This window comes from Gymnoscopelus microlampas (assembly GCF_963454915.1).
Source record: "Gymnoscopelus microlampas genome assembly, chromosome: 13".
Taxonomy (NCBI): domain Eukaryota; kingdom Metazoa; phylum Chordata; class Actinopteri; order Myctophiformes; family Myctophidae; genus Gymnoscopelus; species Gymnoscopelus microlampas.
This window is the reverse complement of record NC_139950.1, coordinates 33,351,801-33,377,895: the sequence shown is the minus strand read 5'-3', so window position 1 is coordinate 33,377,895 and position 26,095 is coordinate 33,351,801. Positions and strand designations below refer to the sequence as shown.

The following is a 26,095-nucleotide window of genomic DNA, read 5'->3' as shown; positions in this document are numbered from 1 at the left end:
AATGGAAAATGCAAAACGCACCGGTGACTCCATTTATTCCTCGACTAATTTGACTCTAAAATTGCACACCGCATGCTGCACAAAAGCTAGCAGAACTCCCACATGTGAGGAGCACAGCCGCCTTCAGTATACTAAAGCAATAACTTATACTTTACTCCAGTATATAAGCAATTTCGATCTAGAGGTCTATCTAACTCACGACAGGCCATGTTATATTATCATCATTATCACAGCTAAAGGTGTCCCCGTAACTGTAATACATAGACAACAATGTATTACTTTTATGAAACCGTCACCAAATAGATCTACTATATAAAGGCGGCGAGATATGCCCATGCCCAATATTAGCGCACAGAAAATATGCCCACGTCATACATTATGGACTAGACATGCCAAATCACCATTGTTAGGCCATGGTTTCTGTTGCGTGTGACGCCGTTCCCATGTGGATCTCGAGATCCATATGAATATAATAATTTTTCTTCACTTTCATCAGTCTCATCGATGCCTGTCTTCTGCTTTGTTAAAGGCAGAATCTTGCAAAATCTAATTAAACCACACCTGGCCTTGATGGTGTTTGAAGATTTCAAACGGGACCTTTTTCCTGACACCAGTCATCAAAGCATTTTACGGTGTCAATTAATTTCCCCCCGAAAGTTCATCAAACTGAGCTTTCTGCAGCTGTGCGTGTTGTCCTTTTCCCCAGAGACATTGATCCCTCCCTCATTGTTACACTAAGCCTCCAGAGATCAAAGTTCACCTTAAATTTACTTGTGGATTTCACCTTGAACTAGGACAGACAACGCCTCTGAAACGCAAGCCGGAACGCTGACGGATCGACAGCCACATTCATTTCCAATGGGCTTCATACGCTGCCGCCCCTACAATGCACGGTGACGGGACGTTCCGCCCCATTTCTTCCATAGCATCTAGTGGACGGGGAAGCCGCGCGGCTGTCGTGCATGTGTGTGTGAGCCCCTACAGTTCAAACTAAAACATGTCATAGCTATGGAGTGATATAGAATTGTACAAAAAGACGACATATGGTTATTACACCATAGCTGTCAACCAAACAGATTGCATGATTTGACCAACCCCATTTTCCATGGAATAGAGAGGCTGTGCAGATTTGTTTGGATGCGTGAAACTTCATGATGTGTTTGTGACAGTTGATATCACTGTATTGTCTTGGGTGGTTAATTGGAAGCAGGCATTCAATTGATGCATGTCTCCTCTCCTGAACACACGCCAACTTTTGTTGCTCAGCCACACGTTATCTGAACTACCTGTCATCATCGTCAAGGTCTTCAAACTGAGGCATAAAGGAATTTAATGTTGTAAAAGTGTGTGTGAGCATGTGCGTCTGTGTACGTGCATGCAGTGGTGGAAAGTAGCTAAGTACATTTACTCAAGTACTGTACTTAAGTACAATTTTGTTTTCACTTTTACTTTACTGGAGTATCCTTCTACTCCACTTACTTTTACTTGTAACAGGGTCTTTTTTTACATAGCAGTATTGATACTTTTACTTAAGTAAAAACTGGGCCGTGCATGTGTGTGTGTAAAATGGCACTGGAAATCTTATCCTTCTTGTGCCTGTGTGACCATTAGGATGCAGCGCCGCAGAGGTGATAGGTGGAGGAGGGGGTTTAGGTGAAGTCGAGAAGGCAGGCAGAGGGGATTACATCAGCCCTTTCATCTCTCTCCTGCCGACACCTCTCATCAAACTCACAGACACCCTATACTATACTTTCAATTTCGTCCACATCACGGCCCTCTGGGACACAAAGGATGAGGAAAAAGGAAATGTCCCGACAGACAAAAAATAATTATTCGAGCAGCACAGAGGAATTTAAAATGACACCGTTCTGCTGTGAGACAAACAAAAGATACATGCTCGCTTTAAAGTAAAGTCGATGTTCAGTCAGAATGGGAGGCAAAAACTATTTCACGCTTGTCATCTTCCAGGGTCTGTCAAAGAAGTCAACAAAGAAAGAAGTGCATGGAAAGAACTGGCCCAAAGTTCAGCTGTGATGAATTAAACGGCAAGGAGAAGCAATTAATTGTGAAAACTGACACGCACGCACAGACACACACGCACACGCACGCACACACACACACACACACACACACACACACACACACAATTTACGCGTCCAAAGCATGTACAGTATATTGTTTTCTAAAACAAACACACAGTGTTGTCTGAAAAGGGGTCAATTTCTCATGCATTAGGGGAATGTATACTCATTTCTTCTACATGTACTGTATGTGACCATGGTCAGACATACTGTGTACATGATGCTGAGAAGTGTTTGTGTGTTCAGGGCATCTTTCAGACTCGCACAAAATCGTCATCGGCAAAATCATGGGAACAACATCTTTGGTATGTATTGGTATTTATTTAGCTTCTCGCAAATTATTTGCTTAATTTGACCATGCAGCTCTACAAACTACAGGAACAAACAGTGGTGGAGAGGGCCAGATCTTCACCCTCCAAAACAACTGCTTGATTTGGCAAAAGATGAGAAAGAAATAAATGAACGAGAGATCTACGTATATATTTTTTTAACTTCACCACCATTGGATCAAAAAGTTTGAAAAGCAGGTTGTCTAAAACAGTGGTTTTCCACCAGTGGTCCGGGGACCACCAGTGGTCCTTGAGGGGAATACCAGGGGGTCCCTAGCAAAATGAGTTAACATAGCGTCACAATCATTTTTAACCATGTAGCTTTGGCTATTCAAAAATAGCAGATATACAAGCTCATAGCGCGGCACCGAGTGCCGCGCTATGAGCTTGTAGATCTGCTATTTTTGAAAAACCTTGAAAAAGTGTGCATATCTTTGAATATTTATACATTTTTTAAAGCGAAAATTAACTGATATCTTTGCTTCTGGGGGTCCCTGGCACAAAACATTTTCAAATGGGGGTCCGCGGCAAAATGTATATCAATTTAGGGGTCCTTGGCATGAAAAAAGTCCAGCAAGAAAAAAATGGATGTCGAAAGACAAATCCCATGAAAATAGGAACGAAATACAACCAATTAAAAGTAAGGTCAGGGCTTTTATTTGAAAGAAAGTGGTCACATATCGACCCACACCAGTGACAAATACAGATAAACTTCAGTTTACTATGCTGTCTGTGACTGGGAGGGATGAAGACAGCTGGGCCTCTAGGGGGTGACAAAGGGAGAGGCAGGCACCAATGATCATGGTCTTATTAGAGGAGCAGAGGGAGGACCACAGATCATAGAAACTGCACAGTGTTGCCATGTCTGCTTATTACCAACTTTGGGCTTGTTTTTCTGTAAAGTTGCTTGTAAATTATTGGTGGTTGCAGGTTTTTGTTTGTAAAATGTAATTTTGAAAAATATTCAAAATGCTTTGCTCTTTTTTTCTTCAAGATTTGTATGAAAATAGCAGATCCACAAGCTCACAACGTGTGGTATCGCGACGTGTTGTGAGCTTGTAGATGGGCTATTTTAGCCGATATAGCCGATGAATATGGTTTAAAGTCCTCATGTGGCCTATAGTCGCTTCTTTTGGGATTGTTTTCATAGACCTTTGTTTTCATGCTTATTTCTCTGGAAAAATCGGGCAACACTGAAACAAGGAGTTTCTAAAGTTGAATACCAGAAGCAGTTGGATAATAAGAACAAAAGTCAGGCCCAGACATCCAGTCCAACATGCTACTGGGAATCTCATCTAACATACAGTCAGTTCCCATCCTCTGTTTAATGTAAATACCATAAAATGTCAGGAACATCCCAACACTCTGGTGGACTGACTGACAAGTCAAGTGTCACCCTGTTTTACATTTGATATGCAGCAATGTCACCTCTTGACTCCAGGACTTTGACATCATAAAGTACAATGTTTATTGCTTATTGTTTTACTCTTAGTATTTTATATTTGTTTACTGATTGAGTGTACAGCACTTTGGTTCAACGGTCTTGTTTTAAATGTGGTCTTCTCAGCCACAGCAGCCACAGCAGATGCTGCGCTAAAACTAGCTCTGGTCCATAGCGTTAGAAGAAGTTCTCCTTAACGCTATGGGACTTTCGAGCCTTTGTGCACGCGCCACAGGCTGAGCAGCCTCTCGTCTGTAGTAAAAATTTAAAAAATCACACCCTGTGTGAAGGAAGCGGTGCCTTTGATGAGCCCAGTATTGATGTTGTCATCAATATTTGTTTATAGCCCAGCCAATAAGAATGTCCGGGTGTCCGGACACCCGGACACCCGGACAGACACACGGACACACGGACAAAGTCAGATATAGAGCAGTTGGCACCGCTAAAAATGCACTTTCGCTACTCACCAAAACATAGATGTTTTATGGAGTTGAAAGCCTACTCTACTTACTGGGAACACTCTGAGCCCCCACCTCACGTCTAAAATACACTTTTTGTCCAGAATATGAAATATTTCACCGGAAGGAAAACTCTGGTCAATAGAAAGATTCCATTGACCAGATCTGTAGAGGGCGCAGTGGAGTAACCAAACAAATGTATTCCTTCTGGTGAAATATTTTCTTTTCTGGCCAAAAAGTGTATTTTAGACGTGAGGTGGGGGGCTCAGAGTGTTCTCACTAGGTAGAGTAGGCTCTCATCTCCATAAAACCGTCTCTGTTTGGTGAGTAGCGAAAGTGTATATATTTTTTTTACTACAGTCGAGAGGCTGCACAGCCTGCCCAGCCATTGAGCTAATAGAGCCAGCCTGCTTGCTCAGGGGAATCTGAGGGACAAATTGAATCTTGTGTCAGATCCTGTGTCTAGGTGTGGCATGACCTTTGACACGATCTAAATGTCTCAATAAAAGAGGAGGGAGGCAAAATCCAACCACCCCAATTGTATAATTTATATTCTATTAACGTACTCTACCACACAGATTGGACAATTTTTCATTTTGATAAAAAAAAGTTACATAGTGCCACTTTAAGTGAACAGATATTTCTTTACATAAATGCTCATTAGAAAAGAACCCATATTAGTGGCATGTTTGAAGCCAACAGTCTAAATGGAACAAATAGAACGTCACCCAACCAATGGCTCCTGCACGCCTTTATTCGGTCTCTGCTCCGTTAGATCAAGAACTAATTCTCCTGAGAATGACTGCAGTCTGCAAGCGACGGCGCTGAATTAATGGTTCATTATGCCCAATGTAAGCAAACAGAGAGCCGGTGATGGGGGAAAATGAATTTAGGCCCATCCATGCCAGACATAACATCACTACAAAAATTAGAAAAGCACTCAGCCACATGCATAAAACAGTCAAAGACAGCACTGGCTTGTGAGAACAGAAATGTAAAAGGACAGGATGCCAAATGCATTGACTAAGTGAAAAACCCCAAAATATACGGAACTGGTCAAAAAAAAAAAAAAATCTGAAGCCTATACTTCTTAAGGGCGCGCTCCCACCGCACTTTTATTTTACCTCTGGGGCGGAATCTGCCAATGCTTTGTCAATGCAAATGCGTGGATTCTTGGAAAAAATCTGCAAGACCATGAATCCACGCATTGCATTGACAATGCATTGGCATATTCCGCCCCATAGGTAAAATAAAAGTGCGGTGGGAGCGCGCCCTAAGAAGAAAAAAAAAACTCAGAAACCCAAAACTCAAAGTTCATGCTCATTCATTGTGAATCTGATCTGTTGCTGCTCAGTTCTCCAGACAGCACTTTTAAATGAACTTTCCATTTCACTCGGGCCAGTCACTCTAATCTTTACCAGATCACCTAACCACGTGTTCAGACGTTTAGGATACAAATAATGACAGTTCTTTCACTTTACAAGGTACTGGGAGTTAAATCAGAAAGACCATACTGGTCAACTGCACAGATGGTCCGAATGTGACTGGCTAGCTTTATGACTGTGCCATAGCTATATGAATCGGCTTGATGTAACACTCCGTAGAGAATGAATGGGCTTGGAGTACAAGCATTTCACTGCCTGCAACATTGTTATAGTACTGGCTGTATTGTGGTGTGCAGACTGTGCACTGTGCACTTTATAATAAATAGTTTTAAGCCCAATAGCGGTGGATGGGTATGTCGATCATACATTTGGCACCAAACAAGATATCTCAAAAAGTACTGGCTGGATCGCCATGGAGTTTTTGTTGCACCTTCATGCTCCCAAGACGTGGTACCCTACTGATTTAGGTGCCTTTCCTCTAGAGCCTCAAGTAAAAATGTCACCTTGGCATACTAGATATTTCATAATGGGGAGCACATTCATGCTCCCCAGAGGAAGAACTATTTAGATTTTGGTGACCCCTTGACCTGCACCACCCTAAGGTCAAACTTAAATTGTTCGGTTGATCATTTTGGGTTGGGCTCCCATCTCTGTCTATGTGGGGCGTCTATTAGGGTAGCAAACATCCTTTCCTCATTGGACAATGTTAGACATAATTTTCATAACTTTTGAACTGCTTGTTATTTAACAAATAAACCTAGCCATTGACCACAGGGGAAGCAACCTGTTAGCGGGGCTTTTACACTCTTTTAGTCTCTTCTCCACAACTGTAGCACAGACGTAAAAGCTGTAAAAGCTATTTGTACAAGTTCAAAGAAAAAAGCCCTCATGTTCATTGAGAGTTTGAAGCAACAGATCAGTATTAAATAACATCATGCTTCACTAGCTTCACTCTAGGAAAGAGCTGTTTGCAATTCAGTTCACAATTACAGACTGGAATGACTTTCACCGTTGGAGTAATACATGCAAATTCTTGAATTGATTTGTAAGCCCATTTAACTTATGGCCCTTGGAAACTTGTGAATGCATATCTCTTGCCAAATTTAGGGATGTTAACAATTAATCGACTTTCGTCGAGCTTACCATAATCACAGTAATCCTTAATCATATTCCATCATATCAAGGGCTTTTGGAGAGAAATGAGACAGACTCCAGTCACTAGTTCAGAGCACTGCAGAGGGGAGGTGTGTCTGTCTGTGTCCAGCTGATGCTCGTTGACGCTCGTTTATGATATATACTGTACATCAGGGCAATTATGTTTCTGCACAAAATAGGTCTACATCTATTCTAAGATAGCATCAAAGCCAAAGCTTTGTTTTTACAAGCGACCCTCTCTGGCCTATAGATATTTTGTTCAAGCTGTTGTTAATAACTAGGTTACAATTGGTTGGTAAAGTCCAGATGACAAGAATATGACTATGACGTTAGTTAGTGGAATTTATGTTTATGCAGAATTTATATGATATATGTTATTAGTGTCTATATGTCCTCTGAAATAATGTGGTTTATAGTGAGAACTTACTTCACTTGTTCCTTAAGATTGTATGTATAATTGTCTCCGCCAGGCCGAAAGGCATGGCGAGAGAGTATGTTTTGCCCCCTGTCCGTCCGTCCGTCCGTGAGTCATTCTGTCTTGTCTGTGTACAGCTAATCTCTGGCACCGTTGGCTTGCTCGCAACAAAACTGTGCACACACACTCCCTGGATGCCAGAGAAGAACCTCTGGCCCACATTTTTCACATGGGACTTTTCTAGCGCCACCAGGAGGCCGATTTGAGCAAAACACATTTTTGGACAGTACTCCTACAGATTTTGTCCAAAAATCCCGCAAATCGGTATACAGTATCTCTATAGTCATTAAACAAAACAGGTCTTTCATATTTTTCATATTCCATCCTGATTGGCAAAAATTGCCTTCCAAAGTTTGCAGGAGTACTCCGTTTTGAACAAAATGCCTCAAATCATGAACACAGCATGCAATTTCTGTGAAATGTTGCACTCACATTCCCATTAGGCTGAGGAAGAAATGCCATTTGAACATTTTCAAATCAGCCTCATGGTGGCGCTATAACAGGCTGATTTGTGTTTTTACCTATAACTGCACCGATCTGTGTAAAACTTTGTCTGCACACTCTCTAGAGGCCAAGGAAAAACATTTGCCCTGCATTTCTCACATTTGCCTTTTATAGCGCCACCAGGAGGCCGACTTATGTAAAACACATTTTTTTATATCAAGCCTTCAGATTTGATCCAAATTTCACGCAAAGGAGTGGCCCGTTTTGATCAAAATACCGCAAATCATTTCGGTGAAACTTTGAGCGCACATTTGCACTACGTTGAGGAACAAATGCCACCCTTTTAACATTGCCCTATTATAGCACCACCAGGAGGCCGATTTTTGCAACACTTTTCTTTTTTATAGTACTTATACAAATTTGGTCCAAACATCACACAAATCGGTACACAATTTCTCATATTGTCTCTTGATTGGCTAACATTGGCATGTACATTGAAAGTTTGCCACCATACATTTTCCAAATCAGCCTTATTCAGGCACTACAAGAGGTTTACGCTGATTATAAAACTTATATTGTTAAAAACACAACACAACCTCTATTGCAACTTCCTGACCTGGCGGAGACCTGTGCTCCGAGGAGCACTTTTTCTAGTTAAATATATTTTTGTGTGTTGTAAAACACATTGTAACTTTTTTATGTGCTTAATAAATAAAGCACTTTAAACTGGAGATGATGGCCATATAAATAAAGCACTTTTAAACTGAAGATGATGGCCAATGTTGATGATAATTGGGGGGAAATAATAATAATATCGTATCGTATGTGAGCCCAATATCGTGTATGGTATCTTATCGTGAAATTAGTGTTGTGACACCCCTAGTAAACACACAACAGAGTCACCGCCATAACAGCAATAGTACAAAAAATACATAATAATAATAATAACATTAAGTGTTTTTGTATTCGGTTTAGGGATGGCCAAATGGAGACATTTTATTAACCGGTTACCGTTAGGCCTTACCGATTAATTAATCGATAACCGTTTTTGTTTTTGTGTAAAAAAAAAAATATATATATATATATATTATTCTTTTTTTATGGGCCAAACTACATTTTATTTTGAAGGGCCAAGTCTACACAGTTTGTTTTGTGTCTCCAGCAGAGTGTCTCTATCTCTCTCTGGAAGAGGTTGCACATGAACTCTGCAGCCGCACTGAGGCACTCCAACACAAACAATACCAATACAAAGACGCGGAAGAAGAAGAATAAAGTGGAAGTCTCGTGTGGTTGCAGGTGTAGACTTGGCCAAAAAACGAATTAAAACATTTTGGCCCTAAAAAAAAAAAAAACAGAAAAAAAAAAACAGAAAATGAAAAAAACTTTTTTTTTTTTTACGATTAATTTTAATCGTTAATATTAACAGGTTGCCGATTTCTTAATGGTTAACGGTTATCGGTTGGCCATCCCTAATTCGGTTCTCAGCCGCTTCTAAAGTGTTTACTCATTTTCGGTTTTGGACAAGAATTTTCCTTTTGGTCCTAAAAAAATGCCACTTATCAATTAATCGATGATCGATCGATGAGGTTATCAACTATTAATTATTGAATTAATCAACATTTTGCATCCCTAGTCAAATTTGTGTAATCCAACCTTTATAACAGTGGTCACAAGGTGTCAATATTTCAAGTTACAGAAAAACAGATGTCGCAATTTGTTGAACTCTGTGTGAATGTGAAGATTAAAATTCATGGATGACTGATCTTACACCAACAAGACAGATGAGCAGGTTAAATATGGAGTCACTGATGTCAGTAGAGGTCTAGACGGTATGGCAGAAACCATCTGCATATGTCACACTGATGGATGGAGCGGGAACAGAGATCGAGCGACCCACTGTTAAGACAAGCCGCAAGTTAGGTTTGACTCGTCCCCCTGTCCTCTCCACTGATTGATGGGGCTCAATGAATGGGAACATACCTGTACAATCATTGAGGACAAGGCTTCAATAATAGCTGTGTGAACCTTTGTGTATAATGTGAGGGAGAATGGCTGAATCAATGTGAAGTGTGCCGGTACTGTCACAGTAGATCCATCAAAGACGAAGGAGAAAACCTTGGGGTCGTGGTGACACTGGCTACTTGGCCCGACTGTAAAACTGTAAAAGGCAAGGCAAATGCTAACCCTCCGCTTATCGTGGCTGCTCTTTAGAAGTGTCTTTCTTTTAAAGACAGGCTATGTTTCAAGTGAAGGGATGCTAGGAATACCACTTAGAACATGGCTAAAGTCTGATTTATTCTTAGTTGTGCACCGGTGTTGCTCACCAAAAATAGCCAATCCATAAACTCACAACACGTTACGGGCTTGTAGATCTGCTATTTTCGGTGCATGTCACTGTGGGCAAACAGCCCTTAAGATGGGGGATTTCTCTTTTGTGTTTTCATTGCTTGTGGCTCCTTTGATGCATTCTGGAGTAGTAATGGATTTTCTCTTGCCTGTACGGAAACGCTGTCGGAGTCAAAACAAGTGAGTCGTGTAGGGGTTGGGTGCAGGGGTAGAGGTGGTGGTCCATGAAATCATGTAATTTCTAACAACTTGAAAGAAGTGTTTGAAGTAAAATTTGTGATAGAAGAAAAATCCAATTAATAACAATGTGATATGATTGGAATGATAACTCTCTTCAGTAAGAATGTATATTAAGGTTGGGTCTATAATGCATTATCCATGCATTTATAATGCATCATAATGCGCTTGAAAGGCATTATAACACTTGTTATAAAAGTTTATAATCATGCATAACAACTTATAACAAGGTTTCTGAAGTGCTATAAGTGCTGGTCATACATAATGCATTATAAGCTCAGCAGAACAGCACATTATAACAACCATAACCAGAGTGCTATGAAGCCTTATAAAGCCTTTAAATTATAATGCATTATACTGTAAATGTGCTTGTAATGCATTATAGACCCGATCTTAAAAACTGCCTGGGTTGCTCACAAAAGCCCCTTTAATATACCCTCTATTCTTTTTCAACCCAAGGAAACCCAAAAGAGACATAACAAAGAATCTCTATGGTATTCAATTGGTAAACTCCTTACTATATAATAGTTTTAGCTCTGTGAGATTCCCTGTGAGTAAGTCTCCAAAGTCAAAACGGAATGGAGAATATCCACATTTCTTTGCCTGATGGTATTATACATAATGACAATCACGTCACTTTTTTTTCGATTTTTCGTTTAACCCTACTACTAATCGCTACTCCTAATCCTGAGTGCTAATTTATTTATCTTTGACTATTTGAAACTCAGGGAGTGCACAAATGTAACCAATGGTCCATCTGGTGGAGTTAAACTAACACACAATTTCACACTCTTTCTGAAATGGTTAGGGTTACCAAACCATTTCAGAGAGAGAGAAATTGTGTTTTCTCTCGAGCAGCCACTCTCCTAAAACTCGGCAAGTCAAAAGAAGAACACGTAAAATAATTTGTTTCCTTGGTGCTTTTTAAGAGAGCCTGTGCTCTTGTCTGCCAAGATGCCAAAAAATGATTCAGCACTAGTTCGTGCAGCTGCACTTAGAAAGTGACATTATTTTGGAGTCCTACTTACAATGTACAACAAAGTGGAATGGAAGGTGAGAAAAACAAAGTTCAGACACGTTTCAGTTCAGTTCTCCAAAAAGCCTCAACGTATTGTGCATCTACAACCAGCTTATCCTATCCGAGTCGCAGCAATACTCTAGCCTGGTTCCAGACCATAGACCCCGCCCACTCCACTGAGTGAACTGAAGCTTTAGTCTGATAATCAGGCTAGCAATGCTCATCATGCCTCAAGACCAGAACCCATTAAGACCGGAGGCCGATTCTACAAATGCCTTCTAATTCAGTAGTTCTCACACTTTCAAGATTTTTCAAAAATGTAAAAAAATAGCAGATGTACAAGCTCGCAGCGCGGCACGAAGTGACGCGCTGTGAGCTTGTACAGTGATCTGCTATTTTTTAATAGCCAACGCTAAAATCTAAAATCATAGATGCTTTCCCAGTTTTAATGGGCTAAAAACGTCTACATCTGAAACGTCTGAGCAGCATTAAAACTGGCCTCATTGGAATGCTACGGTACTTGGAGCATAATTACGGTACGTACCAAGTATTTTTGACAAATTGTGTAATGAGGCAAAAATATTTTGACATCTAGAACTCCAAACACCATAAAGGAGTCAAAACATTTAGAGTTGAGGAATTTAGCTAGTCTACAAACTTCAATGTGAAGACTTGGTGATACTGTTTGCGGAGCCAGCATAACATCTAATACACAGCCATTCTCCATCCCAGAAGTTCACAAAGCTGCCAGCAATTAAACTTAAATTCAACTTCAACTTGAAGACACCAGAAACCCAAACGAGGCCTGTCCTTTTTCATACTAACAACAATTAGCACCCTAAAAAGCACCTCTCAGGAAATTAAGAAGGAGCCCAAACACTTGAATGTAAATAGCCTCTGACATGTCCTGATTATGATGTATAGGGGGGAGCGATGTGTTGTGCCGTTCTCAGGCAGACATGCTGCCAAGGCTGAGATAGAGAAGGATCCTGAAGGGTGATATACTTAGTTGCACGCTGGTGTCATGCACTGACAACTACTACAACCTACCAGCTAGTGAGCTTGTAGATGTGCTGTTTTTGATGCATGACACAGCGCACAACCAAGTATATATAAGACGTTATACAACCAGGGAAGTGACTCAGACACGCTCTCACTCTGTTCCTAAAAGAACCGTTTATCACTGTTAATTAATTACATCATATAAGGCCCTCATATCTAATAAAGCAAATAATAAACGTCAGAGAGGCAACACTGGGGTCACAGAGTCATCTGGCGCTTGCTAATTAATACTCAGTGGTATCTGATGCATAGATAAGCCAGTGGACTATAAACCATAAGTAGCTACTCTTATCTTGCAAATAAATATTTGATCCTTGTGGATAAGTTGTCGATATAAATAGTCAAATAAACAATAAATTGTCAAATAAACAAGGAAGTCAAAGAGGAAGGAAGGATAGAAGGATGAAAAGAACTAGATATTCAACAATGGCTGATTCTTTCAATGACACATCAAAAGATCATGACCTCAAAATCTGACCCTGATGGCCTCTGGCTGGAGACCTACAGTATATAGTCGTTTGGATACAAAGATATATATTTTCTCATTTTTATTTCTATTCATTGCTCTTAATAGTGGAACTGTCCCTAACTTGACCTGAAAGGAACAACATATTCTGACAAAAAGTTAATAACTGTTTGGTTTGTCTGTCCGTTTGTTTGTCTGTCTTGTGTCTTTTTCTTTACTGTCAAGTGATTATCATCATTATTCATTCATTTTTTGTCTTGTCATTTGTCTTGTTATGACCTTGGTGGGAGGGTGGGGGATTGGGGAAATAAGATGTTGTACATAATGCAATGTGCTTGTATTTTATATGCAACATATGTAAAAAATAAAAATAGAGTGTTTAAAAAAAAGAAAAAAGATCATGACCTCAAAATCATGACATGGAATCATTCATCATTCAACACCTCTCAATAAAAGTTTCAACGTGATTATTATTTTTAGGCATCAAATCCAAGTAATATATACTTAACACATCAACCTGATTTCATCAACTTATCTGACTGTTTACAGAATAATTGTATTTATGTAAAATGGTTAAATAAACTCCACTGCCATGCCTGTTTATGCAATAAATACAACAAGCTTACATTTCAAAGACACAAAGAGGGTGCCATACCAATAAACATTTTTTTCTTCTACTAATGTGGTTCTGCCAAAAGCCTCTCCGTGGATGTGTGCCAAGGTGTTCCATCCCTCTCTCATTGCAGGGTCTGTGCTTTATCCCTGAGACATTGGTGAAGGCTCATTTACACTTCACCGCGACACTGTGTCGCTCAATGACAATGACAGCTAAAATATGCCATTGTTAAGTGTAAATTAAACCTAAATAAGGATTCAGATGCTGCCATAGCACTGTGCCACAGCTCTCCAATACCTCGATATCTGCTCAGCATGGTCTAGCCTGACTCAACATTGGATCAGAAGCAAGAAAAAAAACTCTAGCTTCCCTTTCACTCAGCTGTTCAATAAGAGTCTGCATCCCGCTCTGCTTATCGTCGGTCAGAGGCTTTCCGCGGCCGATAAGGATGAATGCAAAACAGATGACCACCACCCCTTAAAGAAGGATCTATAAAAGAAAGTCATGTCCCTATCTACATCAAACTGCCTATATTTGCCCATGGGTGTAAGCCTTTCTTACAATTTTGCATTTGTATTGGCATCCCAGCCAGATCAGATATAGTTTGTCCTCCACTGACAATCTGTATTTTGTGTGTTGTCGTGCGTGTGTGCATTTGTGCATGTGTGCGTGGCTGCGCGCGTGCGTGTGCGTGTGTGTGTGTGTGTGAGACTGTCTGTTATAGAGGACTGTCATATTGCTAATGTCCTATGATCAAACCATAAAAATTCCATTGCTGTACTTTCTTACTGTGTCACTGTCACTTGCTGTGTGTGACCATCTCTGACTCCCCGCCTAAGGGCTACACGTTCTGGTTGACTCGCGTTAATTTTCCTCAATACAGTGTAGCCAGAGGGCTCTCTCTCTAGCCTGGTACAATTTGTAGAGCGCTACAGTAGCTCTGACATAAACCTCAATCACACCAATATCAGAGGAAGCAAGAACAAAGCCTTTTAGATTTTAGTATGAACTTCCATGAACCACGAGGATGGGGAAAAAACAACTTTGACAGCTGTTTCGAGGGGGAAAACGAGACAATCGATAGGACTGCTGGCTTGAGTTCACTTTGGACAGTGGAACAAATTAACTGTGACTGAGGTGTGGGGAAAGGCTATGGCAAGTGGGCAGGTGATGAAAATGTGATTGACATGAAAATCTGAAGGGTGATATGGCATAGCCTTCAACAACTGTGGGTGGATTGGCCTAATATTATTCAAACCAAGAGATCTACAGTAAATTTACAGCAGACATTCCAATTCTATAAACCATGTTTGTCACGTGACATTCCACACAGGACTGACTGCAGCATCCTGTCAGACTCTATAACGCTTATCAGAGATGGGATGGAGGTCGCTGAGGACAAACAGAATGGCATTATGCTCAAAATGTATTATGAGCCAAGGAGACAGCATACATGTCGTCGTTATGACAGAGATATTGCATTTATGTATTTATGCAGTATAAATCCTGTGTCAATAAGACAGAAATATATAAAAGCAGATTGGGGATAAAACAAATCAGTCCTTCCTTTGTTCTTTTTTTTTTACAAAGTACCTCCCCTCCTAATTTAGTTGCACTACACATTTACAGTAAATACACTACTTGAAACTATTCGACACACAGGCAACATGCTTAATGAGCTGTGTTATAAAAGGCATCAGGTGGGAACAAAATAAACATGTCTGTTGGTTACTTGTGACAGAAGTCAGGCAGCAACACCTAATCCAACTACACTTGTCATTTAGATGAAATGTTATTAAGACAGATGCTAGGTTCTTGGTTCACCTGTGATCCTAGTATACTGAGGCACTAAACACTGTCTCTCTGCATTTGATGTATGCGTTTACCTTGCTTATTGTAAGTCGCTCTGGATAAATCCAGTACTTTGGAGTGACTTCAAATAGGCTATTTGGCTTTTTTATTTTGTCCTTTTAATATTTTAACCACTTAAACTCTATATACTTTGTTGAGCAGGATCCCGCAGGGGTCTATACTTGGTGCGCTACTTTTTTCCCTGTAGACCAAATCTATAGCACATCTAAAAGCTCACAAAGCAACACGTTGTGAGCTCTTGTAAAGGCCTTTGCAGACAGGGTGCGTTTTTTTCGCACGGAAAAAACGGACAATATCATTTTTTAAATGAACACATGGTTCTCTATGACCTCATGCACACCGGCTCCGAATTTGCCGTGCGGCGATGCGATGCGGCGATGCGTTTTTTTTTTTCAATCGAACCCAGTTCGATTTGTGCGTCTTTCCGCATGCGGTAAAAACTGATTGACTAATCACATCCTGTCTGCAAAGGCCTTTAATCAGTTATTTTCGCTGAATAGTTTTGCAGAGGGTTCGCCTATTATAACATACCCATAATATGGATGCTAGGGTTCATGTGGTCAATGAGAGAGCATTCCACTAATCTCAGAAATGTAGCATAGAATACAGAGTTTTTTGGAGGTGCACATAAGGATTATCTCTTTGTTCTTTGTTTATCTCATCCTCTTCCATCTTCCATGTCTCAGTTGAATTGCCAATGGATTCTTGAATGGCAGCATCAATTGCCATATCAACAGCATATGGAACTTACATGAATGATCTTTAATGGCTTAATGCCATTATGTTGTTAACAAGACACCAATCACATGCTATGTGTATATTACCGCAAGCAAATTATAGCATCATTGATCCTGTCAGTCAATGAAAGTCAATTAAGTAGAACAGATTTAAAGCACACAAACTAGTCTGCATTGTAAACTTTATCTTCAGTGTACCTGACATGTCAGAGTTTGTGTATAGCCACAACATTAATCTTTAAGGGGATTTGTTTGCACCAATTATTAACAAAAAAGGATATGTAGGTTATTACATTTATTCTAGGTTACTAACATGTTCATTCAACTGGAAAATCATTTTCTTGTTTGTTTATAGACATTCCTTCCTCTCTAAATTCCCTCCTTTCTTTCTTTCTTTCTTTCTTTCTTTCATCATTCACTTATTTTGCATACTTTATTCTTAGCATGCTAACATGTCTGTAGCAATGTGTTGACTATTAATCCACTGAGAATGACTGTCAAGGCAAAGGCTGTGAACAAAGGGTAACTGCTGCCACATTAATTTTTCACAACACACTTGACACTTGACACAGTCCCAGTGAGTGAGGAGAACTACTCAACATTAGGATCACAATAACCCAACTCCTCACTAGTCTGAGGCAAACTTTAAGGCAGACTGCCCTTTGATGGATGTGTATGGGAAAAAACAAGAGTCTATTAGGCTTCCAATTACAAAGCAATCTTTGGCTGAATCAATATTTTGTGCTGTACATTCACTCAGAATAATAAACAAGCCATCAGTGGAAGAGTTTAAAATCATTTAGCAATTAGAGTTTGGGCTCAAGCCTTCTGTCTATGAAGCTTCCATCATTATCACCAGTTGTGCTCAGGAGCTGGAGCGCCTTTGAATACAGTCTCTCACAAGACCCTGTTAAAAATGAGCTTTTCTTCAAGTCTTATTTGTCTCTCTCCCCCAATAGATATAAAAGTATAGCATTGAGCGCCCCACTTTTATCTCTGTTTCATTTCTGTAATGTCTCCACCCATTCCTGTGCCTTCCTCTCCTTCTCATTGTATCTCTCTCTCTCTCTCCCTTCCCTCTCTCCCTCCCTCATAATCTCTTTGCCTTTTTACTTCGGCTCCATCCCTCTCCACCTCTTCAGAGAATGATGGACAGCCAGTCCTTATTGATTTATTTACACAGAACAGACAGAGAGCAGACCTAAAAATGACCCTCACATTAGACATGAATCTTAACTTCCCTGGAAAGGGCTCCTGCTGCTGAGGAGAGGAGAGGAGAGGAGAGGAGAGGAGAAATGGGGTGAGTGGATAACAAAGAGGCAAGGTTAAGAGAGAGAGAATGACTCGGGAGCTCAAGAAAGGTGGGTGAGAGAGACAGAGAGTGAGCTACAGTGGAAGTTAGAAAAAAATCAAACAAAAAAGGGAACAGACAGACAGACAGACAGACAGACAGACAGACAGACAGACAGACTTAGTTAGAAAAACTTAGACAAAGCCTGGCTGCGGTGCAGAGACACTGAGAGTGTTGCTGGTAGCTCGACAGACATATTCAAGCAGAATGGAAATACCAGCGTGAATGTCAACACCGTGTGGACTGTTTCCTATTACAACATTAACAGTCACGGTTGCCAGAGCCAAAGACACAATGCCGCCCGGAGAGTTATGTATACCGAAACAAACCCTCTCATACACACTGTACTGTACATAACATCACTGACATCCACTCAGCCTCCATACAGACCCCACCCTGCCCTGTTCCAGCACCGTGCCTGACCTTTGAACCGACTCCACCATTCCATTATCTTGATTCGTGTGTGTGAATTGCTGCGTGCTGAACATACACAATATCCGAAGGCAAACACAGAGCACCGATGTTAACAGCCCTCCAGTGAGCACCTTATTGCCACCCCTGGGAACAGTTTCAGTTAAGCCTCTGACAACAGGTAAAGGTCAGTGAATTATGAGCGGCACTCTAACACACAGACACACTGACAGAGAGACAGACAGACAGACAGCGAGACAGCCAGACAGACAGACAGACAGACAGACAGACAGACAGACACGCCAGAAAGCCTCAATTGTGTCTGCAGAGCACTGTTATTACTAATGTAAGCCATACACATCAATCAAATAATCAGCAGCACTTCATGTAGAGTATAGGGGATAATTAGATAATATTAAAATATATATATTCTTTCTTTCTTTTTTTAATTCATTCTTTTTCATGTAAAATTATTCAGACAAATACATCTTTTTGTCCAGCAGGCTCTGGTTCTCTTTGACTTTGGAACTAATGTCCTGGGCCGAAAATAGCAAACCTACAAGCTCACAACGCGTCATGATGCGATGCATTATGAGCTTGTAGATCAGCTATTTTGAGCGCGGGACACACACAATATGGGTGCCCTGCAGTAGTTTTCACTTAAAGTACATAAAGTAAGTGTCCCTATTTTGGGAATGTAATTATATGCTTTTTTTTCGTAATAAATGTTGAAAAATGTCATAAAATAGTGAGAATAGCAGATCTAGGGACAGCCAATGCTGAATGTGTAGATAGGCTATGAGGGAATTAAGCCCTAACCCCTGGGCACTACTGTTAATTAATACCACCCCCTGCTCCTAAAAGTTAGCATGGGTGAAAGCAGAGGGCCCTTCATTGCATATCCTTCCCCCTCTCTCTCTGACATTTCCTACCTCTGTCCTCTGACATTTATTTTTGTTATGAAACACGTCGAGATGCGACCTGCGAGCTTGTAGATTGGTTATTTCCACCGTGCGACACCATCGTACGACAGAGTATAAATTAGGTCAATACTGTACCACTATGATGACTGTTCCATGGAACAGTACAGTAGAGGGACAACAAGGCAATATGTCTTATTAGGCTACTCGAGTCTGTTGGTGTCTCTGAAGCTAAGCAGGCCACCGTGTGAACATGGTACTGCAACAGTACACAGTAAAAGCCTCAGTGTTGATGTAATCCTGAGTGTGTAAAAATGGACCTGTACGGTGGTTTTGGGTTCACCTTTACACTCTCTCCGAGTTAACATTGAGGGTTTTACTGTGTAGCTCGCCAGAGAGGATAGACAGCAATGGAGACAAGGAGGCGACTCCGTCACCTCATAAGGTTTTAATTTAATCACAGCCTAAATGGGGGGGTGGGGGGGATGTACTGGTCAGTACCATTGATTTTTTAATAGCTTATTGTAAATCAAGTGTGTGTCCAACGTTTATGCATTGGTGATCGATCAGCAGCCTTTCTGTTTGATCACACTTTTCTGACAGAGTGAATGACATCTTGACATCTACTGTAGGCAGGTTTTATTTACCTGTAGTATCACACCAATTTCTCTTTCTCTAACAAATACACAAATTAATATATACATGTCGGCCAGTTTGTTCAGATAGAGACTAAACAACGCCGGATGCACCGTGATGGAATCGAACCCCTAGACTCTATGGTGGTGGGCAGGAACCACTGTGCCACATTGTGTATTTTTATTTTATTTATTTATCTTTTACTTTATTATTTATTTATTATTTATAATGGAAGTCAAAGGTGGTCGGATTGTCCCGAACCCGTGCCCAAATAATGGAGCCTGGCGTCACAGACAGGGCACATGAAGTCAGAGATCCCCAGGAGCCACGCTGTTATTTGTTTTTCAAACCCACAACAGGTGTTGTTAAACCAGACAACCAAGACTGCATATGACCAAAATGCCACAGCATCAAGTCATCCAACTCCATTGTCCGACGACATTCCATCCTATTAGGTCACAGCTCTGCTGTGCTGAAGGGATTTCCAGCACATGATCTAGAGATGTTCCCTGTATGGAACAAAAGATGAAACATCCCACCCCCCCCCCCCCCCCCCCCCCCGCACACACAATGGCGGATGGATGTGAATGATAGTTTTACACATTAGGCCACAGCAGAAAAGCCTGTGCCCGCATGCAGTCTAAAGATAGGCATGTTAGGAGTGCTGTATGGCTCTGCTGTGTTCTGGGCGGCTGTGAAAGTGGATTAAACAAGCTTTAACATCAAGACGAGCACTAATGAAGCCCAATGGGGGAGTTAGCCAGTCTGTTTGTCCAGCTGACTCCTGCGAAACAGCCATCACTGTCTGCCTGCTCTAAAAGTAGCTTGACGGCACCTGGGTATGCTATGACCTGTCTGTTCAGCCTACAAGCCTGCATGTTAAGCACACACAATATCACTCTACATGTTTCTTTCAGTGGAATCGTATCATGAGGGAATGATGATAAGGCAATAATCGGTCAAATAGTCAATTTTTTTAATTGCATGTTATTAATGTTATTTTAACATGCTTGAACAGTTTTGTTTAACAAAACACAACATGCAATGAACATGCAGTGAAACTGAATTTAATTGTTTACTGTTTTTGCGAGCACATGCCCAATTATGATTATGTCCAAAAATATCCATGATTATCGTGACATTGATTTCAAACATATTGACAATCGCTACTCAGGACCTCACCCCCATTCATACTATGAAGCACAATAATGTGTCCAAAGGTTTATACGAATTCCATACAAATGTAGTATTATCAGGATAAAAAAAGATTAACCACTGCAGTCTGTCTAATGATTAGACATGGGCCCTGACTAATCAAGACTTTAATCAAGCATCAGTAATCTTCCTCAACAATCTTCCTCTTCCACTGAATACAAGATCCTCTCTTCAACAGCATTGGTTCAAATGGTAAGGAACTGGGTCCTCCACAGGTGAAGAGATTAAGTTTACAAAATAAAAAAGAGCATTTGTTTTTATATCTCTGTGTAAAATACACAGGACATGGTTTACCAAATGCAGCTCTTAGCAAATTACACATGTGAACCCTGGACAATACACATATTTGAAGTATTTGTGTTGAGTGCATAGCTAATCATTTTAAATGCGCAGGGGGAGGCGTTGTTGCAAGACTGCATTGATTAATTTACAATGGTCATGGGGCAGAACAAGCCTCCTCCGGCAAGGCAGCATCGATTCAGGGCATCAGGTGTATCAGAGAACAGGCAGTATAGGTATTCCTATCCCAGTTGGAAACACTTACAGTACACCTTAATAAGCTATGGCCCGGCATAGGCGGTAGGCAATCCTTCCTTTGCCCAGGGCCCATGAGAGAAAATCATAACCATGATCAATCCACCAGTGGCATCCTGCACACAAAATCATCTATCACTGGAGGAAAACCCCAAGATACATTAGTTCACTAATACTGACAGCAGCACACACAATACATCAAACCATGGATGGAGGCTCTGTTGCTCGCTCCCCACCATTCTGTGTCACCTCCTCTCCATCCCATGTCTCTTTCTCTATTCTATCTTCTCCCTCCCTCTGTAACACTAACAGAAGAGCACACACATTGCACTCAGAGTCAGTCAGTCAGAGTTGAATTGACATTCTGGATTTTACAGAACGGACAGGACAAAATAAATAGGAACTTCACAGGAAGAAGAGTGTGCAGTATGACGTAACCAATGGCTGTGTTGATATACACATAATATATTAAAATATTGATATATTGATATATATATATCATTATGCAACATTTTTACAATAACAAACATAAGTGAGTTTGTCTGTATAGTTCCAGGTTGACGTATAAGGCCACTGTGTCCTCATGCTCACACTCAATAGATTCTGTAATAAATAATTGCAGCCCATGGGCCAAAAGGAAAATGTTTGTTCCCTGGCACAGAATGCCATTGCCTCTGTTCATACTCATTATCCTTCACTAAGTCAAAATGCCCCAGGTCACTGAGAGGGAACAATTCTTTGCTTTGCCATTTTGGGATATTGAGAATAAAGCAGAAAGTAACCCCAATACATGAAACCCTACCACTTGCCATGTAAGGACACAATGACTTGTCTCACCCCCTCCAGCAACGGTTATCCATCTGATACCCGATTACGAAAATACTATAAAAGGTATCACATATCACTTCAAGGTCAGTATTGTTATTCAACTTTTGATGCCTATGGGCTTCAGAGACTGCGGAGGCTACAACAAAACAGTGTTGAATGGTGGGAACAAACCTTTTGCGAGCGCAGGATGCTGACCAAAAGCATTAAGGACCAGCGCTTGTTTCCCAAAATTCCCAGAGCTTACAAACACGTCTATAATAATATGAACTTGCATGCGCTTTTGTTCCATTGATTGATTGATTGATTGAATACTTTATTAACAGTTTACCAAAAAAAAGCACAGAAAGTATAGTTCTATGCAAAAGGATGCTAAAAAGATTACACCCAAGAAAGCACTATGTCATGTGTATTCAATTCATCGTATGAGTTGGGGTCGGTTCTATCCTGAAAACGCAAAGCTCTATTACAACGATAAACCGCAAAATAGACTGTACTGTCCATGCACACACAATATTAAATATGAATTTATATTATAAGTTATACCTAGACGTTACAAAATAAAACGCCAGCAAAAAAAATAAATAACTTTTATGAAACAAGTAACAAAGAAGTTATTATCGTCTCGCACACAATGGCTGATCTTTCACTTACCTCATGATGGATCAGAACAAGAATGGGGGAGACGGTAATAATACGGAGAAAGTCCACTCCAGTGTGTCACAGATCCATGACGGGGGGGTGGCAATAAAGGCTCGGTCCGACTCCAAACTAAACGGTGGTTGAAGCGCAGGCGGTGCGCAGCCTGTATCACGCTCTACCTGACTGACTCCGTGGTCTGTTCTCCAGTGCGTCGCCCCAACAGCTGTGTTGTCTGTCTATCTGTCTGTCTGTCTGTCTGTCTGTCAGCACAGTGGGATCTCCAAGACCAGAGCGCACAGAAGCGTCTCTCTGGGGTACAACAGTACAGCGCCATTGGCCACAGGGCCAGTGACGCACCGGCAGGTGGCACACCCGCTGTATAAAAATGTGGAGACGTTCATTCATTACACAGCAGTGGTTTCCCAAACTGGGGTTCGGGACCCCCAGGGGAGTCCCCAATTTTTTTCTTTTTTTTGGCGGTGGGGGGGTCCCCAGATGTAGCTTAATGCGCAACATTGTTTTCTCACTCAACAGTGAACAAAACAACATACGTAGGTATCTGAACATTTCTAAAGTTACAATTTAATGACTTTTAAGGCCTTTTTTAATAGGCCTACCAAATTCTCAAATATTACGGAAGAGGCAACGTAGTGAAAATATTCGATCCACAAGCTCACAACGCCTGGCAGTCAGTGGTGGCTTATCCAACGATACTGAAGCACAGGGCACCAACCTGGGGGGGGGGCACCAAACGGCGTGAAGAAGAAAAAAAAACGGCGAAATCGGCGACCCCCCCCCCCCGTTGACAAAACGCTCCCGGGGGCCACCAAACCGTGGTCCGCGCGGCACCCAATGCTCATAAATCCTCACTTATATTCAATACCAGTAGTAATCCAATAGGCTGTTGTAAAATTCCAAAATAACGCAGCTGCAACTGATGATCAGAAATAATCAGCTCCCACGTTTGCTATTTTACGCACTTGCTTTAATGTCGTCACTCGTCGAGTACATGATGTTAGATTTTACAGTTACTACATTGTCTCAGTTAAAGCATAGCCAACAAGCAGCTTAGTGAATGTTTCATTTCAAAAAGGCTATAATCTCGGAAAACAAAAATCAATGCAAAAACTAAGCCCCATTACGAACCTCTCACTCCGCTATACAGCTCCGAGATGAGGTAAGGTTCCACTGCGAGCTCTACCGGAATCGGTGGAAAGGCCGCAAAGAGATGTTTGAGGTATGGTCTGGCACCCTAACTTTTTGGTCCGGCACGAAACAACCGTTTAAAATCGCTTATTTAGTCAGCCTGTGGCCATCATGTTTCCTATTGTAGCCGAACCGGGAGCAGTAGGCCTACTACTGGCACCTGACGTTTTCCGGGTTGAATAATGTAATGGGGCTAGCAAAAACTATGCAATAGTAATAGTGCAAACTGGAACTTTATAGGATACATACACACTCATTGGGCTAAATGAGAAAATACAGACAGTATTTAAAGCTAATTTGAAAATTGATGCAGCCAGCATATCCTAGCCCTACACAGCATGGTCTATCTGGACGCACCCGATCTAGGCTACTATGAATCACCCCATTCACGGGTGCTGGAGGAGCCAAGAATACAGTTGTTGCCTAATCCTAACTTTAACCGTGCTGTTGAACAAAGTTAAAGTTGCTATCTGACTGACTGACTGACTGTCTGTCCTGTTGTGGGCAGCTTTTCATCTGGTTGGCCATGGGTAACCAAAATGAGGAGGATTCATTGAGGAGCAAGTTTCATGGCAATCCAATCTAAAAACTCGATTTTAAGATAGCTTGTGTTTGGAATGTTGAGATTCTGTCTCCAGGCAAGACAAGTTTATTTCACTTGTAAACAACGCCTTCAAACAGTAAAACATCAATTAGTTATATTTATTATAAAATGAAAAGTTGATGTGATGAATTGAATAGGGTGAAATGGAAACAAAGAGGGATGAAGGGATGAGACTTGAGGGAGTGAACGGATGTGTTAGAGAGGATGAAGGGGTGATGGTGGACAAGGGGAAGATGAGGTGTGAGGGTGAGGGATGTCAGGTGGGGGAAGAGTTGTTCAGGTGCATGGCTCCTCCTGAACATACCTGTACATTGTTCCAAATGCTGTTGTACACCACATCTCACCAAGGCAATCCAAAGTCCTTAAACACAAAACATTAAGTGAAACTTAATGTGCAAAAGAAACACATTAAACTGACGTTTAAAACAAATTAAAAAGTGAAAAGAGAATTGAAAAACAAATATAAAACAGATATGATAATAAAGTTACAGTACAATTATTATTGTTACTGTTATGATTGTTTTAATATTCGTATCATTCCACTGCCCTTTTTAATCGGTGTGCCTATATGTATGTGGATGAGTCTGGACAGTTGGAAGGGTACACATGGGTGGGTTAGGGCTGGGGTTAATTGAGAGCCACACTAAATACACATATAGTTTGTCAACATTTGTTACTCTACTACTGTATGTGAAAACAAAAATTCCATTGTTAAAAATGTTTTTCATAAAATAGAAATTCATGGAATTGTATTACTTGTTATATAAATAAATATGATAGGCTACTGTAGAAGAACAAAGTCAGAAGTAGGGCTAAGTGTGTTTTGACATTAGTCTGACCAATTCAGGCAGCCAAAGCAAATGTTTGAATTCATTTATTACAAACACAAATAAGAAGTGAATGGTAATCCTTGGAGGAATGTGTAAGCCAATTAGGGCCAGTGGCGGGGACTTTGGGAACAGGGTCTCACAGTGCTTCCTGCTCAGGACTCACTGTACAACAGGCTCTCAGTCTCCACTCACATTTCCTGTTCACAGCACGCGGATGATATTCTGATGAAAATATAGAATGATGAGAAGACATGGGGAGGATCTTGTGCCGACTTCCTCCAACATTAACTGTATCATCATCATAATGCTGTGCTATTTAACCCTGTGTGTGTATGCACGTACGTACTGTATGTGGGTGCTTGTGTGTGTGTGTGTGTGTGTGTGTGTGTGTGTGTGTGTGTGTGTGTGTGTATGTGTACTTTCCAATTAGCCACAGCTTGCTTGCATCCTGGGAGAGGGGCACCAATCCCCACCAACTGGCCATTCTGTTGGTGTGCAAAAGTATCCCCTTACATAATATAGTGTGTGCATTCCTGACACAAATTGGGACAGATAGCTATTCTCTTTAAGAGGGTTAGGCTAATGCACCTGTCTGATGTGAGTGAATGACTAAGATGTCCTGCGCTGATCTGGTTAGCTAATGTAAGCTACTGTAGTTTATACAGCAGTGCTGCTGTGCACCTAAGGATAACTACTAATCCTTGATATCCTGACAGGTAATTGCAAAAGAAGCAAACCAATGAAACAAATAAAGCAACATAGAATGATATGGCAAATATTGACGTAAAGCAATATGTTT

At 40.9% G+C, this 26,095-nt stretch overlaps 1 protein-coding gene across 2 annotated transcripts in view; it reads right to left on the bottom strand.

Annotated features, from left to right (window-relative positions):
- The window catches only part of chrm3a (cholinergic receptor, muscarinic 3a), an 89,279-nt gene extending 66,394 nt beyond the window's left edge, over positions 1 to 22,885 (bottom strand). For both annotated transcript variants that reach the window (XM_084075504.1, XM_084075506.1), the window contains exon 1: positions 22,669 to 22,885. The gene's annotated coding sequence lies outside the window, so the exon portion shown is untranslated. The remainder of the gene's footprint in view (positions 1 to 22,668) is intronic.
- Positions 22,886 to 26,095: the final 3,210 nt, after the last annotated feature.